Consider the following 16,423-nt stretch of genomic DNA (forward strand, 5'->3'; position numbering starts at 1 on the left):
TTGGTCTTTGATATCTCTCAATATCAATGGACTCAATTCCCCCAATAAAATGACACAGTATAACAGAATGAATGAGAAAACAGAATTCATCTTTTTGCTACATGCAACAAACACACCTCAACACAAAAGATAGACATTATCTCTGAAGAAATGGCTGGAAAAGATTTTCCAAGCAAACAGACCCAAGAAGCAAGCTGGAGTAGCCGTTCTAGTATCTAATAGACCTTCGACCAAAATTAATCAAAAGACATGGAGAAGGGCACTCCATCCTCATCAAAGGAAAAAAATACACCAAGGTGACATCTCAATCATGAACATATATGAACAAATGCAAGGGCGCCCACATTTGTAAAAGAAATATTACTAAAGCTTAAATTGAACCCCACACATTAATAGTGTGAGACGTCCACAACCCACTCTCACCAATGGACAGGTCACCCAGACATAAACTAAACAGAGAAACAGTGGAGCTAACAGAGGTGGTTATGAACCAAATGGCCCTAACACTTATCACCAAAACATTTCACTTAAACACAAAAGAATATACCTTATTCTTAGCACCTCATTAAATATTCTCTGATATTGACCACATACTCAGTCATAAAGAAAGTCTTAATGGATATAAGAAATTGAAATAACACCCAGTATTTTATCTGACCACCTGAATTGAAGCTGGATTTCAACAACAACAAAAACAACAGAAAGACTACAAACTCATGGAGATGGAACAGCTCTATACTGAATGACTAGGGCCAAGACAGAAATAGAGAAAATTAAAGACTTCCTAAAATTAAATGAAAATGAATGCACAACATATCCAGACTTACGGGACACAAGGAAAGCTGTGCCAAGAGGAAAGTTCATAGCACTAAATGCCTTTATACAGAAATTAGGTATATCTTGTACTACCGACTTAACAGCATACACTGAAAGCTCTAGAAAAAACACACTCAGGAGGCATAAAAGCAAACTGAAGGTGGAAGTCATTAAAATAGAAACAAGGAGAACAACACAAGTGACACAAAGAGTTGGTTCCTTGAGAAAATCAACAAGATAAAAAAATACTTATCCAAACTAACTAAAATACAAAGAGAATATCCAAATTAACAAAATTAGAAAAGAAAGGGGAGACATAACAACAGACACTGAGGAAATCTAAAGAATCATTAGGCCATACTTTAAAAACCTATGCTCCACAAAATTGGAAAATCTAAAAGAAATAGACAATTTTCTCTATAGATACCACTTACCAAAGCTAAATCAAGATCAGATAAACAATCTAAAAATGCCCATAACCTATAAGAAAATAGAAGCAATCATTAAAAGTCCTCCAAGCAAAAACACCCAAAGACAGATGGTTTTAGTGCAGACTTCTACCAGACTTTTAAAGAAGAGCTAACATCAATAATACTCCTCAAACTATTCCACAAAACAGAAACAGAAGAAGCACTGCCATGCTCATTCTATGAAGCCACAGACACCCTGATACCAAAACTACACAAAGATTCAACAAAGAAGGAGAATTACAGACCAATTTCCCTCATCAACATTGACGTGAACGTACTCAATAAAATACTCACAAACTGAGTCGAAAACACATCGAAAAGATCATCCACTATGATCAAGTAGGCTTCATTCCAGAGACACAGGGATGGCTCAATAAATGAAAACTTGTCAATGTAATCCACCATATAAACAAACTTAAAGAAAAGAAAAGACACATGATCCCCTCAATAAGTGCTGAAAAAGCCTTTGACAAAATCCAACAGCTCTTTGTAATAACATCTTGGAGAGATCAGGGATACAAGGGACAAACTTAACATAGTAAAGGCAATGCACAGCAAGCCTATAGCCAGCATCAAATTAAATGGAGAGAAACTTAAAGCTATTTCACTAAAATTGGAAACCAGACAAGATTTTTCTACTCTTTCCACACCTATTCAATATAGTACTTGAAGTTCTAGCTAGAGCAATAAGACAACTAAAAGAGATCAAGGGGATTCCAATTGGAAAGTAAGAAGTAAAAGTATCACTATTTGTAGATGATATCATAGTGACCCCAAAAATTCTACCAGAAAAGTCCTACACCTGATAAACACTTTTAGCAAAATGGCTGGATACAAGATTAACTAAAAAAGAAAAATCAGTAGCCCTCCTATATACAAATGACAAAGAGAAAGAAAACAGGAAAAATACACCCTTTACAATAGCCATAAAAATATAAAATGTATTGGTATAACTCTAGTCAAGCAAGTGAAAGACCTGTGTGATAAAAACTTCAACTCTTCGAATAATGAAATCGAAGAAGATATCAGAAGATGGAGACACCTACCGTGTTTCTGGATCAGTAGGATCAACTGGCACACTACCAAAAGCAATCTACAAATTCAACACAACCCCCACCAAAATTCCCACACAATTCTCAAAATTTGAAAGAACAATACTCAACTTAATATGTAAAAACAACAACAACAACAAACAGAATATATAAAAACAATCCAATACATTAAAAGATCTTCCAAAGCTATCACTACCCCTGATTGCAAGCTGTACTATAGAGCTATCATAGCAAAAACCACACGGCATTGGCATAAAAACAGACAGGTTGATCAATGGAATGGAGTCAACAACCCAAAGGTAAATTCATACACAGATAAGCACCTGTTTTTTTATAAAGAAGCCAGACATATACAATGGAAGGTGGGAGGGAAGCATCTTCAACAAATGATGCTGGTCTAACTGGATGTCCATATGGAGAAGAACGCAAATTCCTTTATCTATCACCTTGCACAAAACTCAAGTCTGAGTGGATCAAAGACCTCAACATAAAACCAGACACACTAAATCTGAGAAAAGAGAAAGAATATAAGAGCCTTGAATGCTTTGACATAGGAGAGAGCTGCCTGAATGGAACACTAATAATGCAGGCAGTAAGATCAACAATAAATGGGACCCCATGAAACTGAAAAGCTTCTGCAAGGGAGAGGACACTGTCAATAGAACAAAACAGCGCCCCACCGAATGGGGAAATTTTTTCACCAACTCCACATCACATAGATGGCTAATATCCAAAACATATAAAGAACTCAAGAAACTAGACACCAACAAACCAAATAATCCAATTAAAACTGGGCTACAGATCCAAACAGATAAATCTCAACAGAGGAATCTCAAATGACTGAGAAACACTTAAAGAAATGTTCAAATTTCTTACCCGTCAAGGAAATACAAATCAAAACGACAATGAGATTCTATCTTACACCTGTCAGAAAGGCCAAGATCAAAACCGTAAGTGACAGCTCATGCTGGCAAGGATGTGTAGCAAGAGAAACACTCTTCCATTGCTGGTGAAAGTGCAAACTTGTACAACCACTTTGGAAATCAGCATGAAGGTTCCTTAGAAAATTGGAAGTTAATCTACCCCAAGACTCAGCCATACCACTCTGGGCATATACCCAAAGGACACATCATACGATCACATTTGCTCAACTATGTTCATAGCAGCTTTATTTTATAATAGCCAGAAACTGCAAACAACCTATATGTCCATCAAAAGAAGAATGGATTAAAAAAAAAAAAGTGGCACATTTGTAAAATGGAGTATTACTAGGCTGTTAAAACAATGACATCATGAAATTTGCAGAAAAATGGATGGAACTAGAAAAAATTGACCTTGGGTGAGGTAACCTAGGTCCAGCGTGTCAAACATGATCTGTACTCACATATATGTGGACACTAGCTGTAAAGTAAGGATAACCATGCGACAATCCACAGACCCAGAGGATCTCCCTGGGAAGGGGAAATAAAATAGATTTTTCTGGTGGACTGGGGTAGTTGGGGTTGGGAACAGAAGGAATCAGATTCGGGGGGGGGGGGGACATCTCTGGTGCAAGGTACAAACACAGTGTAATGGAAACTGCATGGAATCCAAGAGAGTAATCCTAGCAAAGACTCCAAGTAGCAGGGGACATGGAGGCTGGACTGGCTTGAACCAGTCACCTTCTGTAACCAGGCAAGGCATCAAGTGGAGGGATTAGGTCACCAACCCAGCCACAAAACCTTTGACCTACAGTTTGTCCCACCTGCAGAGTATTCTGAATAACTGTCATCAGATTTCATCCAGCAACTGATGGGAGCAGATGCAGAGTCACACAGCCAAACATTAGGTGGAGCTCGGGGGTCCGGCAGAGGTGGGGGTGGGGTAGATCGAAGGAACCAGAGGGGCCAGCGACCCTACAAGAATATGGCCTACAGAATGGACTGACCAGGACTCATGGGGACTCACAGAGATCAGGGAGCCTGGAGGCGCCTGACCTAAGTACTCTGCATATGTGCTGTAGCTGATTTACTTGGTGGTCATGTGGGATTCCTTACAGAAGATGCAGGGGCTGCCACTGACACATTTGCCTGCTTATGGGATGCTTTTCCTCCTACTGGATTGCCTTGTCCAGGCTTGGTGTGCTGGTGTGTGCCTGGTATACTGTGGCATGTTATGCTATGATTGGTTGATACTCCTGGAAGACCTGGAAGGTTGCATCTGGGGAAGATAGAAAATGGGGGGCACTGAGAGGAGGGAGGGAGGAAACTGTAGTTTGGATGTAATATGAGAGAAGAATGAAAAGCACTGAAATATGTAACACCCAACAAGATCAAATCCATAATCTCTGTTATCAAAAAAAACAAACAAAACAAAACAAAACAAAACAAAACAAAAACCAGGCCTGCAAAGAAGTAGAAAATATTATCCTAATCGAATGAAAAGCAAGAAATTCAAGCTGACCCATGGTAGAATGAGTACACACGAGCATTACACACAATTAAAATAAAGTTTGTTCCATTCAAGGATGTAAAGATTGCTCACTCTGAGAGCACAGATACTAAGACGGACTGATACAGAGAAGATCAGCATGGCGGCTGCGAGGATGGCTCGAAAACTTGAGAAGTGTTCCATGTTTTTAGAGAGCTGTAAAAATCTGGGTTGTAACACCTGGAAGACTGACAGACATTTTGGAGTGTGGGGCAACCAATCTGAGGAGAACAGCTGCTTTGTCCTTGGTGAAGGTGCTAGAATGTTTGACATGTTCTATAAACCCCAAATAAGAAATCGTGGATCAAGTAAGACCTGCTGGGCAAATACTACTGGAGAGTGAAACCTGTCCAAAAGACATAAGACAGCTTGATGAACATTTCCTGACAGACTACACTCATATCAGTGCAGGCATACTAGGAATGAGTGCAAACCATAACAAAGATGGCGGTTGTCCTTCATCTAATGACAGAGATCATGCACGAGCAGAATAAAACCATTGTTTTTTGTTGAAATCAAAAGAAGCTGTGATGAACTTAGCAGAAAAATGAGGAGAGATGGGTGGCCTGCCATGGGCAGCCATGGTGACAGAAGTTAAGAGAAGCATGGCAGCATACAGCTACACATGGTGCTGAGGAGAGGAGTTGAGAGTTCTATGCCTTGATTCAAAGGCAGCAGCAAGAGTCTTGAGACATACTCACCACTCACCGGACTTGAGCTTGTAAGACCTCAAAGCCCACCTCCACAGTGACACACTTCCTCTAACAAGGCCACACCCACTCCAGCAAGGCCACATCCACTCCAGCAAGGCCACACCTACTAGTAGTCCACCCTATGGGCCAAGCACTCAAGCACTTGAGTCTATGGTGGCCATTTCTCTTCACACCACCACAGCTCCCTATCTCTGTGCTTTAGGAAGCTAATCAAGCAGTTAATCCCAAACTGCTTCAGTTGGTTGAGGACAGAGGCTCAGGTCATTCCAGAGGTGGAGGAGGCACAAGGACAAGCATCTCAACAGATACTCTGTCGGCGAAAGAGTGGATCTAATGTCTTTAGAGATGGGGAAATCTGTGGCAGAGGCTACTTTGGTCTGCTTCAGAGAGATTTGAGGTTAAACTCAGAATGGTGTTTATAGTGCTGCAAACTATACCAGTGGGAGCTTTGGAAGTGATTTTCTATTTATACCAACCGCTTTTAGGATTGGTAATCCAACGGGGACTTACCAGAACAGCTATTATAGCGCTCAAAACTATGGAAGTGATGTTGCAAATGGGCACCAATAATGTGCGCCAACAGTCACGTGCATACCCTGCGACTGCCACAGCGGCTCTGCCTGTGACTGGCTAGCAAACACCAACACCAAGACTTTAGAAGTACATTAAACACCTGCTTCTCATGCATGTGCTTTACATTATGTTTTATCAGACCACATAGTTACCTAAGAAACATGGAAATGCAGAAATGCCTGCAGTGCAGCAGTATTGTGGTGCACTTTTTTCTCTATTTAAATTTGATATTTCTCTACATTCCTGAAACAATCTTAGGTATGTTTTTTTTTTAATTAGAAAATAAACTGTACAGTGATTTCAAATATAATAAATGAAGGATGTGCATGCCCTTCCAATATAAGATATTTGAAGACTAAAAAAAAAGAAGATAAAAGAATATTTGATCATGCCAATTAAAAACTGTATGATAATATTTGAGAAACAATCCTAGTCAAACTTCTAAAAATAAAAACTACAAGGTCTGAAGTGAAGCATATTCTAGATAAGAAAAAGAGCATGTTGGACACTGCTGAGGAAATGATTAGCAAATTGAAGACTCAGCAATAGAAATTTTCCAAATGGAAAGAAAGTTGGGAAACTAAAAGCGATAACACAATGGCAAGAGGCCTTCTATTAATGTGTTTGAGTTTCTAAAAGGGGCCAAGAAATGGCCCTGAGGAATATTTACTATAATTTTATTTATTTATTTATTTATTTATTTATTTATTTATTTATTTATTTTGGGTTTTTCAAGACAAGCTTTGTCTGTGGAGCCCTAGCTATCCTGGACTTGCTTCATAGACCAGGCTGGCCTCGAACTCACAGAGATCCACCTGCCTCTGCCTCCCAGAGTGCTGGGATTACAGGTGCACACCATTCACTGTGCCTGACATAGTTTTGTAAAATAAAAAAAGTTTAAATGTTTTTGAAAATTATTAAAGTCCAAACACACACACACATACACACACACACGAGCAGTGAATTATGTGAAGGCACATCATTATCAAGCTCCTAAGAATTGAACGATAAAAAAGGAAAACTACATTCACACAGAGGACCAAAGATCTAAATGGAGGAAATTTTCACTTGGAAATAACATGAGCCAGAACAAATAGAGTGGCATATCTATTGCTAGTGATTGGAGAAGCAAGTTGTCAATATAAAAATGGCCATTAAAATAATGGCAGAATGAGGATATTTTTAAATATTTAAAAGCTAAAATAATTCACAATCAGAAGACATCCATTACATGATGCGCCAAATAATTCAAGCAGAAAAAATAAGAAGATATGGGTATGAAGGACACAGAAATATGAAGAGTACTAGAAAAGAAAACTAAATGGTTAGATTAAACAATGTATATTTTATATTGTATAGATTACTTAAAGGATAATTGGTTATTTAACACAAAATCAATTTAAATGTATCGTGAGCTTTATAATAGCGTGAAGGCCAGAAGAGTAGAAATGTCAGTCTATTCTTACAAAATATATAAATTAGCTGGGCGCAGCGGCATGCACCTATAATCCCAGCACTAGGGGAGGTAAAGGCAGGTGAATCTCTGTGGGTTCAAGGCCAGCCTGGTCTACAAAGTAAGTCCAGACGGCCAAGGCTGCACAGAGAAACCCTGTCTCGAAAAACAACAATAAAACAAAAGAAAAACACATAAGCTTCATGCATAAAGCAATATAGCTTCACTTCACAGTAGAATAATGAAGCATGAAGCTATGAAATAAGTTTGCTTCATATTAACCAGAGGGGCAGCTACAGAGAGACATGAAAGCCCATTTAGCCTGCGTCCCACAAACTTACTTGTGTAATGATCGAGATGGCTGTGTGGAAAGTGGATGCTGACGTGAACGTGCATACTTGACCTGAGTATGGCCATGTCAAAGACCCTAATGGCCCAGATCCAAGGGAAAGGCAAGGGAAATGACAGGTATAGTTACTGATACTCAAAGCACAAAGTGTCCACCACTGCTTCCTCCTCCCAAATGACAGAAGCCTGAGACCACACCCCACCCCTCACCCCAAAGAGTCCCCCCTCTCAAAATTAGCTACCCTGTTACCTCATTCGTTCAGCTGTATATAATAAACATGCTGAGTCTCTGCGCTGCTGGCTCATCTCCATAAAAGTGCACATCCCACCTGAGCCCAGCCTTCCTGTATGTATGTCTGTCGTTTCTTCATTCCCTGTCACCCCAGTCAGGGCAATCTCAAAGCCATGCTGGTTGCAACACAGTTACAGGTACTTTAAACCTGTATTTTTTCTCTCTTGTCGTGTTTGATTCTCATGGAGTGCAGATCACTGGGGCTTAGTTGTAGTAGACACCCCACCGAATGACATCATGAAATGTCAACATTATAGTATTATTCTAGCTTATATTTTCCTCTTTAGCCAGACTATTGTAGCTTGTTATTACATAACCTACGTCTAATAACTTGAAGTCAATTGTATGTAGACCTCACAGTTTTATCATATCTCTCTTGGTCATAAATGTTCTGTATTTGGGAAGATAAGGGGGCAAAAGACCAAGCACACAATAGCCAAGGAAATAAAATTTCATCAGAAGGCTTGGGGGATCTTTACTGCATGATTAACTCCAGAAGTCTTGGAGTTGTGGTGTGGCTATTTTTTCAATGCCGAGTCTCTGAGGGCAATGGCTGTATGTTGGCATTAGACACAGCTAGAGGCTGCTGTGCTCCCCGCCAGTGGAGACAGCAGTGGGTGGGGTAGAGCTTTGATTCGGATTCAATCTCTGGCCTCATCCTAAGTCAGCGATCTGCCTGCCTCTGCCTCTGCCGCCCGAGTGCTGGGATTAAAGACTTGAGCCACCAGACCCGGCGGATCACTGTGAGTTCGAGGCCAACCTGGTCTACAAAGTGAGTCCAGGACAGCCAAGGCTACACAGAGAAACTTTGTCTCAAAAAAAAAAAAAACAAAAACAAAAAAAAAAAAAAAAAAAAAAAGAAAGAAAGAAAGAGCCCATAGCACCATCCCACCTTTAGGGTCACCTGTTTTGAAGCCTGACATTGATACATAGACTTTTTATTTGTATTTTGAGACAGGTTTTTCTGTGTAGCCTTGAATGTCCTGGACTCATTTTGTAGACCACACTGGCCTCAAACTCACAGAGATCTGCCTGCCTCTGCCTCCTGATTGTTGGGATTATAGACGTGCACCAGCATGCCAGGTTACTACTAGACTTCTTTATTATTATAAATTTATACTCTTTTAAAAGATTTGTTTGGAGCCAGATGTGGTGGCACATACCTTTAATCCCAGCACTTGGGAGGCAGAGGCAGGCAGATCACTGTGAGTTTGAGGTCAGCCTGGTCTCCAAAGTGAGTCCAGGACAGCAAAGGCTACATAGAGAAACCCTGTCTCGAAAAAAAAAATTTTTATTTGTGTGTGTGTGTGTGTGTGTGTGTGTGTGTGTGTGTGTGTGTGTGTAAGATTTATGAAGGTACCCACAGAGGCTGGAAGACTGTGTTAAGTCTCCTGTAGCTAGAGTTGCCAGTGATTGTGAGGGAGCCAGTGTTGGTGCTTGGAACTCAACGCTGCTTCTCAGTAAGAATGGCATGCACTCTTCCATCCTGTACCACGTACCCAGCCCAAAATGGTACTCATTATCACTTTGTCCTTTTGTTATTTTAACAGTTGTTCTCCTAGCTAGTGTAACTGTTTTATCTATTTGGTCCATTAAATATTTAAAAATTGTTTGTAAACTGTAAAGATGCACAAGTTTTACTGGTCAGCTATACCTGAAGTAAACTATGAGATAAACTAAATAGCTAGTCATTTTAAGGCATGCACCTGGGAAGATAAAGCAGGAAAACCATGAGCTCCAGGTCAGCCTGTGCCACATAGAAAGACTCTGAAAAGCAAGAACAACATAACATACAATATTATTTTAAAATGAGAGAAAATATTGGGATGGCAGCGGTCTATATTTGAGCTCTGGAATCCAGACACAGAATCTTGTCCTGCCCACACAAAGACTTAAGACACTCTGAAACTCCACTTCGAAGATTAACTGACCCATGGAAAACAGAACAATCAGTGAGACTGAGGTGGGGAGCAAAAAGTTAATATGGAAAATGAATCTCCTAATGTCATTTATGGAATCCCCATACATGCCTGTGTGGTGACTGTTATTATTCAAATGTATAGATGAGTTAAAAAAAAAAAAAACACTTGGGAACACCACTGATTACGTTTTGTCAAGTAACACTCAATGTAAAACAGAGGAGAAGACACTAGAGGGAAAGTTTGGATGACCCAGACGCCTGGCACTGTAATCTCTGCTGCCAGCCCAGTGTCCGCCTGGTGCTGAGGAAGTGCTAGGTCCACTTGTGTTTAATAAATGACTGAGAATGCAGGACAGAGTAGAGATGGAAAAACATAGTTAGACTCAGATGTGGCCTAAGGCTACTCGGTCGGAGACATGTCTGTTACCTCTTATAAAGTGCCTCCCACCTCCTGAAACCTAACTTTCGCTCTTGGAGCCAATTTAGTGAGACTCAGAGGCTCACCCCCTTTCCTTTCAGAAGGAAATTTTAGCTTTATTAAACTATTAGGGATCCAGTAGAGATGATGATGATGATGAGTAACTAATTAGTTAATTTAAGATTGGGATGGATTCCAGTACCCATAGCTTAAGTAACACAAAGATCAACTTACCAAAAGTTAGAAAGCTGCTTGAGATACAGTCAAGTTACCCAGATCAGATCTGGAGCCATATCCTAGGCCTTGGTTGTAGCAGTTGAACAGGGTAGTTGTCCATAGGGCTAAGAGCTAATACAGGCCTAGGTTCAGTGATGGAGAAGCAGAACTACTTGGACAGATGAAGCCCTGTTCTAAAATCACGCTTACAACTAATTTTGGAAAGGTAATGAGAATTTTCATGATGCAGGAGAGCCCACAAAGGCACTGCCCCAGTGCTACCCACCCTCGATAAAAAGATGTCCAGGCCAGCCAGAGCGCCCTTCCGTCTTCAACATGAATAGGGTGAAATCTAGTCCTGGGCTGGTAGAATACTTCAGGTCTCCAAAATTAGGGGTGGGTACAAGCATAGTGAAACACCAGGGCTGGGGAATAGGACAATACAATGGTATTTACCCAGCATGCCTAACACTGAAAAAACAACCAAAAAAAAACAAAAAAACAAAAAAACTAGGAGCATTTCTCAAGGAGGAGCAACCAAAATGTTGGGGCTACCATCTGTGAGCCCTCTAAGGCCATCTGTGGACCTATGTGGCCCTCTGACTCCCACATGGGCATATTTCTTCATCTTCAAGTTACAGGAGATGCAGTCTATAATACTGTTCACAGAGAGCTGAGGACTGCAAACACAGGCCGTTCAACTGCTACAGTAGGCTTTGAGTGCATAAAGATGGCACCACCTGTCCAATCAGGTTTTCTCCTCTACCCTTGACAACAGCTTGAAGATTCAGAGTTACAGAAAGGTTATTATTCTTAATAAAGCAGTCATCTCTCTCATACATTTGAATAGTGCTTTACAGCCTCGAAAGCCCTTCCGTCCCCATTTTCTCACAGGCAAGGCCAAACAGACCTGACAGCCGAGCAAATAAGCCAAAGCAAGACGGAGCAAACGAAGAAAGAAAGAGCCACCTTCTGCTCAAATATTGAAAAAAAAGAACATGGAAAACTGGAAACAAATCCACAGGCAAAGAGGGGAGAATCACGTAGATCAAGGACCCACAGGGCGAAAGAGCATACCAATGGCAGAAATCAATATGAATCCCAAGAAAGCCGAAGCTGCAGATCAGATTCTAAAGCATGCCAGCTAGTTCTAGAATAGCCTCTTGGCATCTCAGAGTACAGGAACTATGGGGCTTCTCTGAGGTAAGTCAGTGACACTAATTACATGCAATGATCTGGTGAGCACAGAAGATCCTTTTTATTTAGACAGCGAGATATTGTGAAAAGAAATTGTAAGCAGAGTGTTTGCTCATGCCATTGTTTTCATGATTGTAAAGTGAAGGATCTCTAACTCGGTTGATGCCATGACATGTCTCCATCTTATTCATTAGCAGGCTTGCTGGGGTGGGGGTGGACTTCCTGCCTGTGGTGCACCTGGCAGGACTCGCAGATCTCTGAGCTTTGTCCCAGCAAGACCAGAGGTAATCACACAGGGTGATTGCCACAAGACTCCTTGCTGGGATCAAAGGAAAAGAAGACTTGATGGAAGAGGTGGGTCCCCTTTATGGACCAGCAAGCCCCATCCTGATAAAGACTCAGAAAGCCACAAACTCACAAGCGTGTCCATCGTGGCATGTTTCTGCTCCCCATAGCTCAAGTCAAAAGTCACAATTAATTAATCTATCCCGAGATGAACGGACAAGACAGCTTGGAAAGTGAGCAAATGCTAAGTCATTTGACCACCAGGTAGAAACTAGCCCTACTATGCAGAATGCATTCATTAAACTTAAACAGGTTAGCAGCACAGAATCGACAGCTTCCTTCAGCATTGCCTCTAACGGGAGATAAAGATGATCATCAGCAGCAGACACTTTATGATTTGCCCAGGTGATCTAGGAGTCGCAAGAATGGCTGGCCCTCTGAAGTTGACCAAGCAATTTTCTTGAAAGTTTATTTGAGTGGTGTGCAGGGACTAGGAAGGGTAGCATTTGGATCCATGTTTACATGCGCTAATGCTTGATCTCTCAGGATTGGAGAGATGGCTTGGCAGAGAAGAGCACGGGCTCTTTAAGAAGGTCCTAGTTCAGTTCCACGTACCCACATTAGACAGTTCACAACTGGCCTCCAAAAAGACCTGCGTATTCATGGTACACACAGATAGAGAGGAAGAACACACACACGTACACGTAAATAAAAATGAGTATTATTCCAAAGACTCTATTTCTTCATTTATGAAATGCTCACCTCATTGAACTATTTAAACCTCAATTGATACGTCTAAAGCCTGCGCCACCATCTTAGTGTCTAGCACATGTTAGATTCCCATGAGATACTTCCTTAAAACAAACAAACAAATACACCACTGCTCTGGGCCAAAAAGGTAGGCATCACTTTGCTACCCCACGAGGCAAGTAGGAAGAAAAAAGGTGAAGTGTGCATTTGTTTGTGATGTGCACATTATCTGTGTCTTGGTGCATTTTTATCATCAGTGGTGCTTTGGGGAAACATACTTAGCTCTTTCTTATATTCCTCATAAGACTTTAGCTTTCATGTCCTCAAGGATTTTACTTCTCTCATAACTGCCTAGGAAAACCTAGATCACTTTAAGCCTGCAAAGTACACAGTTAGTGAATGAGATTTGTTTACAAATGTGTACCCATTCCATGTGTTTTGCATTAGAAAATAACCCAACACTCTAATAATTATTTTTGATAGCTGAAAACTGCAATATCACAACTGTCTTCAAGATATTGTGACAATTTTAGATGAAGACAATGCTAACATTTTACACATTCCTTTGCACTGCTAAGTACACGGGTGTGTGCCCTTCATGGAAGCATTTGCATATGACATATGTCTTAATCTCGTTGCTCAAAAGTAAGGATCCGGTGTTGCTGGATTAACTTACACTAAGAATATGCTATGTCACCATTGAAAAGGAAAGGTTTTGGCACATCTCATCTCCCCAGCAATAGTTGTAATCTCATGAATTTGGAAATGTCTACCTTGTATATGTGGCTCATAATTGTTATAATAGTTAATTTTATATCTCAGCTCTATTTTATCAAATATTTGGGTATATCTGTGAGGATATGAAACTAACAGTTGAGCCCATGGATTAAAGAAAGCCAACTGTACTCTATAAATGGGCCCCATCCAATCAATTAAGGCCTAAGTAAGTATAAATGCCTCCTGCCTACATTGAACACAGGTCTCTTCTTGCCTTTAGATTCAAACTGCAAAACTGATTCTTCCTAGAGTAGAATTTATGGCATCCATTCCACAGGGTCTCTAGCTTTCCACTACTATGACTTAAAGACTGGAGGTTCATATAGAGGGAGCTAAGAGAAATCACACTTCAGACAAGCTTTATTAAGAGAGTCACCACATCGTATCCTGAAGTGGAAAGCAAACCTTCATGGATAAGAACGCTTCATTAGAAGACATGGCCACCATGGATAGCATGACGGGGCTCTGGAGGGGGGCATCCTCTAGTTCCCAGATTACTAGGAAAGCATGGTATCTTAGTCAATGTTCTGTTGCTGTGAAGAGACACCATGACCATAACAACTCATATAAAAGAAAGCATTTAATTGGGGATGGCTTACAGCTTCATAGGTTTAGTCCATTATTGTCATGGTGGGAAACATGGCGGCATTCAGGCAGACATGGTGCTGGAGAAGTCACTGAGAGTTCTACATCCAGTTAGGCAGGCAGGAGAGAGGGAGAGAGGAAGAGAGAGAGAGAGAGACAGACAGACAGACAGACAGACAGACAGACAGACAGACAGACAGACACAGAGAATGACAGACACAGACAGACAGACACAGAGACAGAGACAGAGAGAGAAAGAGAGAGAGATAGAGAGAGCAGAGAGACAGAGATGCAGAGAGAGAGGGAGGGAGAGGGGGAGACTGAACATGGTGTGAGCATTTGAAACCCAAAGCCCATTCCCAGTGACACGCTTCCTCCAACAAGGCCACCACCTAATCCCTGTCAAGCGGTGCCACTCCCTAGTAACCAAGCATTTAAATCTATGAGCCTGTGGGAGACCTTCCTACTCAAGCCACAACACATGGTGAATATAGACAGGGTCATGCAGTCCTGCAGGGACAGTCTGACTGGTTCCACAAGACCAAAGCAGTATCTCTGTCTCATTCCTTTTCACGGTGACGGTGAAGTGTGTTCTACATTTGTGCCTTAGCCTATGTAACAGGGTCCAGAGAGAAAAGCGCTAGGTAAGAGTCAAGTTACAATTCAAGGTTGTCTCAGGTACGTGTATCAGGGAGAAGGGCTTGCTCACAACTGCAAGCTGGAAGGATAGAATATGTTTCTTCATATGAACTGTAAGGTCACTGAATGGGTTGCTCATAGGGCCCAGGAGAGAGTCTAAGAATGGCCTCACCTGACTTCTGATAGAGAGAGCACCCAGAATACCTGTTATCCAATAGCCACTAGTAAACCCTAGTGCCTATCAGTCTCCACAACCGCACAGCCTACTTGAATGGATGAACAGAGAGATTCTGGATGGACAGATAGATAAACGGTATCTTAATTACTTTAGTACTGCTGTGTTAGTACAGCATAATCAAGGTAGCTTAGAGAACTAAGAGTTTATTTGAGGCTTACAGGTTCAGAGGGTTAGTTAGGGTCCATGCTCGACACAGGAGGGAGTGTTGCAGCAAGCAGGCAGGCATGGTGCTGAAGCAGTATCCGAGAGCTCACATCTTGCTCCCCAATAACAAAGCAGAGAGAGCCATTCTGGAAATGCGTGAGTCTTTTGAAACCTCCTAGCCAGTCTCCAGTGACACAGCTCCTCCAACAAAGACACGCTTCCTCCACCAAGACCATACTAATCCTTCCAAACAGTTTAACCAACTAGGGGTCATGTATTCAAATCTATGAGTTTATGGGAGCCATATTCATTTAAAGCACCACAGATAGATTATAGATTAGATAGATAGACAGACAGACAGACAGATAGATGATAGATAGATAGATAGATAGATAGATAGATAGATAGATAGATAGATGATAAATAGATTGATAGATCAATTGATCTCTGGAATACTATGACTGGACTTCATTTATGTGTTTATCTAGACCTAGTATTATGAACTAATATTCTCCAACCTGAGACATCCCTTCTGTAGAGAAGAAACTCAAGAGACTCAGAAGTAACAAAACTTACCCAAATCCAGAAGATCTTATTAGATTTACAAAATCTCCCTAAAGTTTACAAGAGGAAAAACAATTCCTAAGGAGTAGAGACTGTCTGACCAACTGCTGGAGCTGTATAAGTCATTCGGGGAACTGTCCCGTGATGGGGTGGGGTTTATGGTAAGAAGGCTGCTTTGAGTCATCCATCCTCTTTTGAGGAACCCCGCTCTTACACTCCTACGAGCAATCTCAGTAAAGTTGCTGGCTCACTAAGCTAGACTCGGGTGGGATTGTTTCTTTGGTGTGTTGTTGGGGCTCTCTCTTGGGCGAGTACACATCCATTTATGTATCTCCAGGAAAAGCCTTACAACATCCAGACAAAAGGGACCCTTGACTTAGGCCTTGCGGTGCAGAGAATCTTACTTGTCATAAATAAGAGAAAAGGGCACTTACCAAAGAAAGCATGGCAGTTCTGCACCCAGGACTCATAGCTGCCACAGAAGAACTATCACCTACACGTCT

The 16,423-nt window shown here is 41.2% G+C and overlaps 1 non-coding gene across 1 annotated transcript; it reads left to right on the forward strand.

Moving 5' to 3' along the window:
- The first annotated feature begins 4,854 nt into the window (after positions 1 to 4,854).
- On the forward strand, positions 4,855 to 4,957 carry LOC127206088 (U6 spliceosomal RNA). Its single transcript, XR_007832773.1, has one exon. It is a non-coding gene; the product is annotated as a U6 spliceosomal RNA (small nuclear RNA).
- Positions 4,958 to 16,423: the final 11,466 nt, after the last annotated feature.

This window comes from Acomys russatus, chromosome 22 (genome assembly GCF_903995435.1).
Source record: "Acomys russatus chromosome 22, mAcoRus1.1, whole genome shotgun sequence".
Taxonomy (NCBI): Eukaryota; Metazoa; Chordata; class Mammalia; order Rodentia; family Muridae; genus Acomys; species Acomys russatus.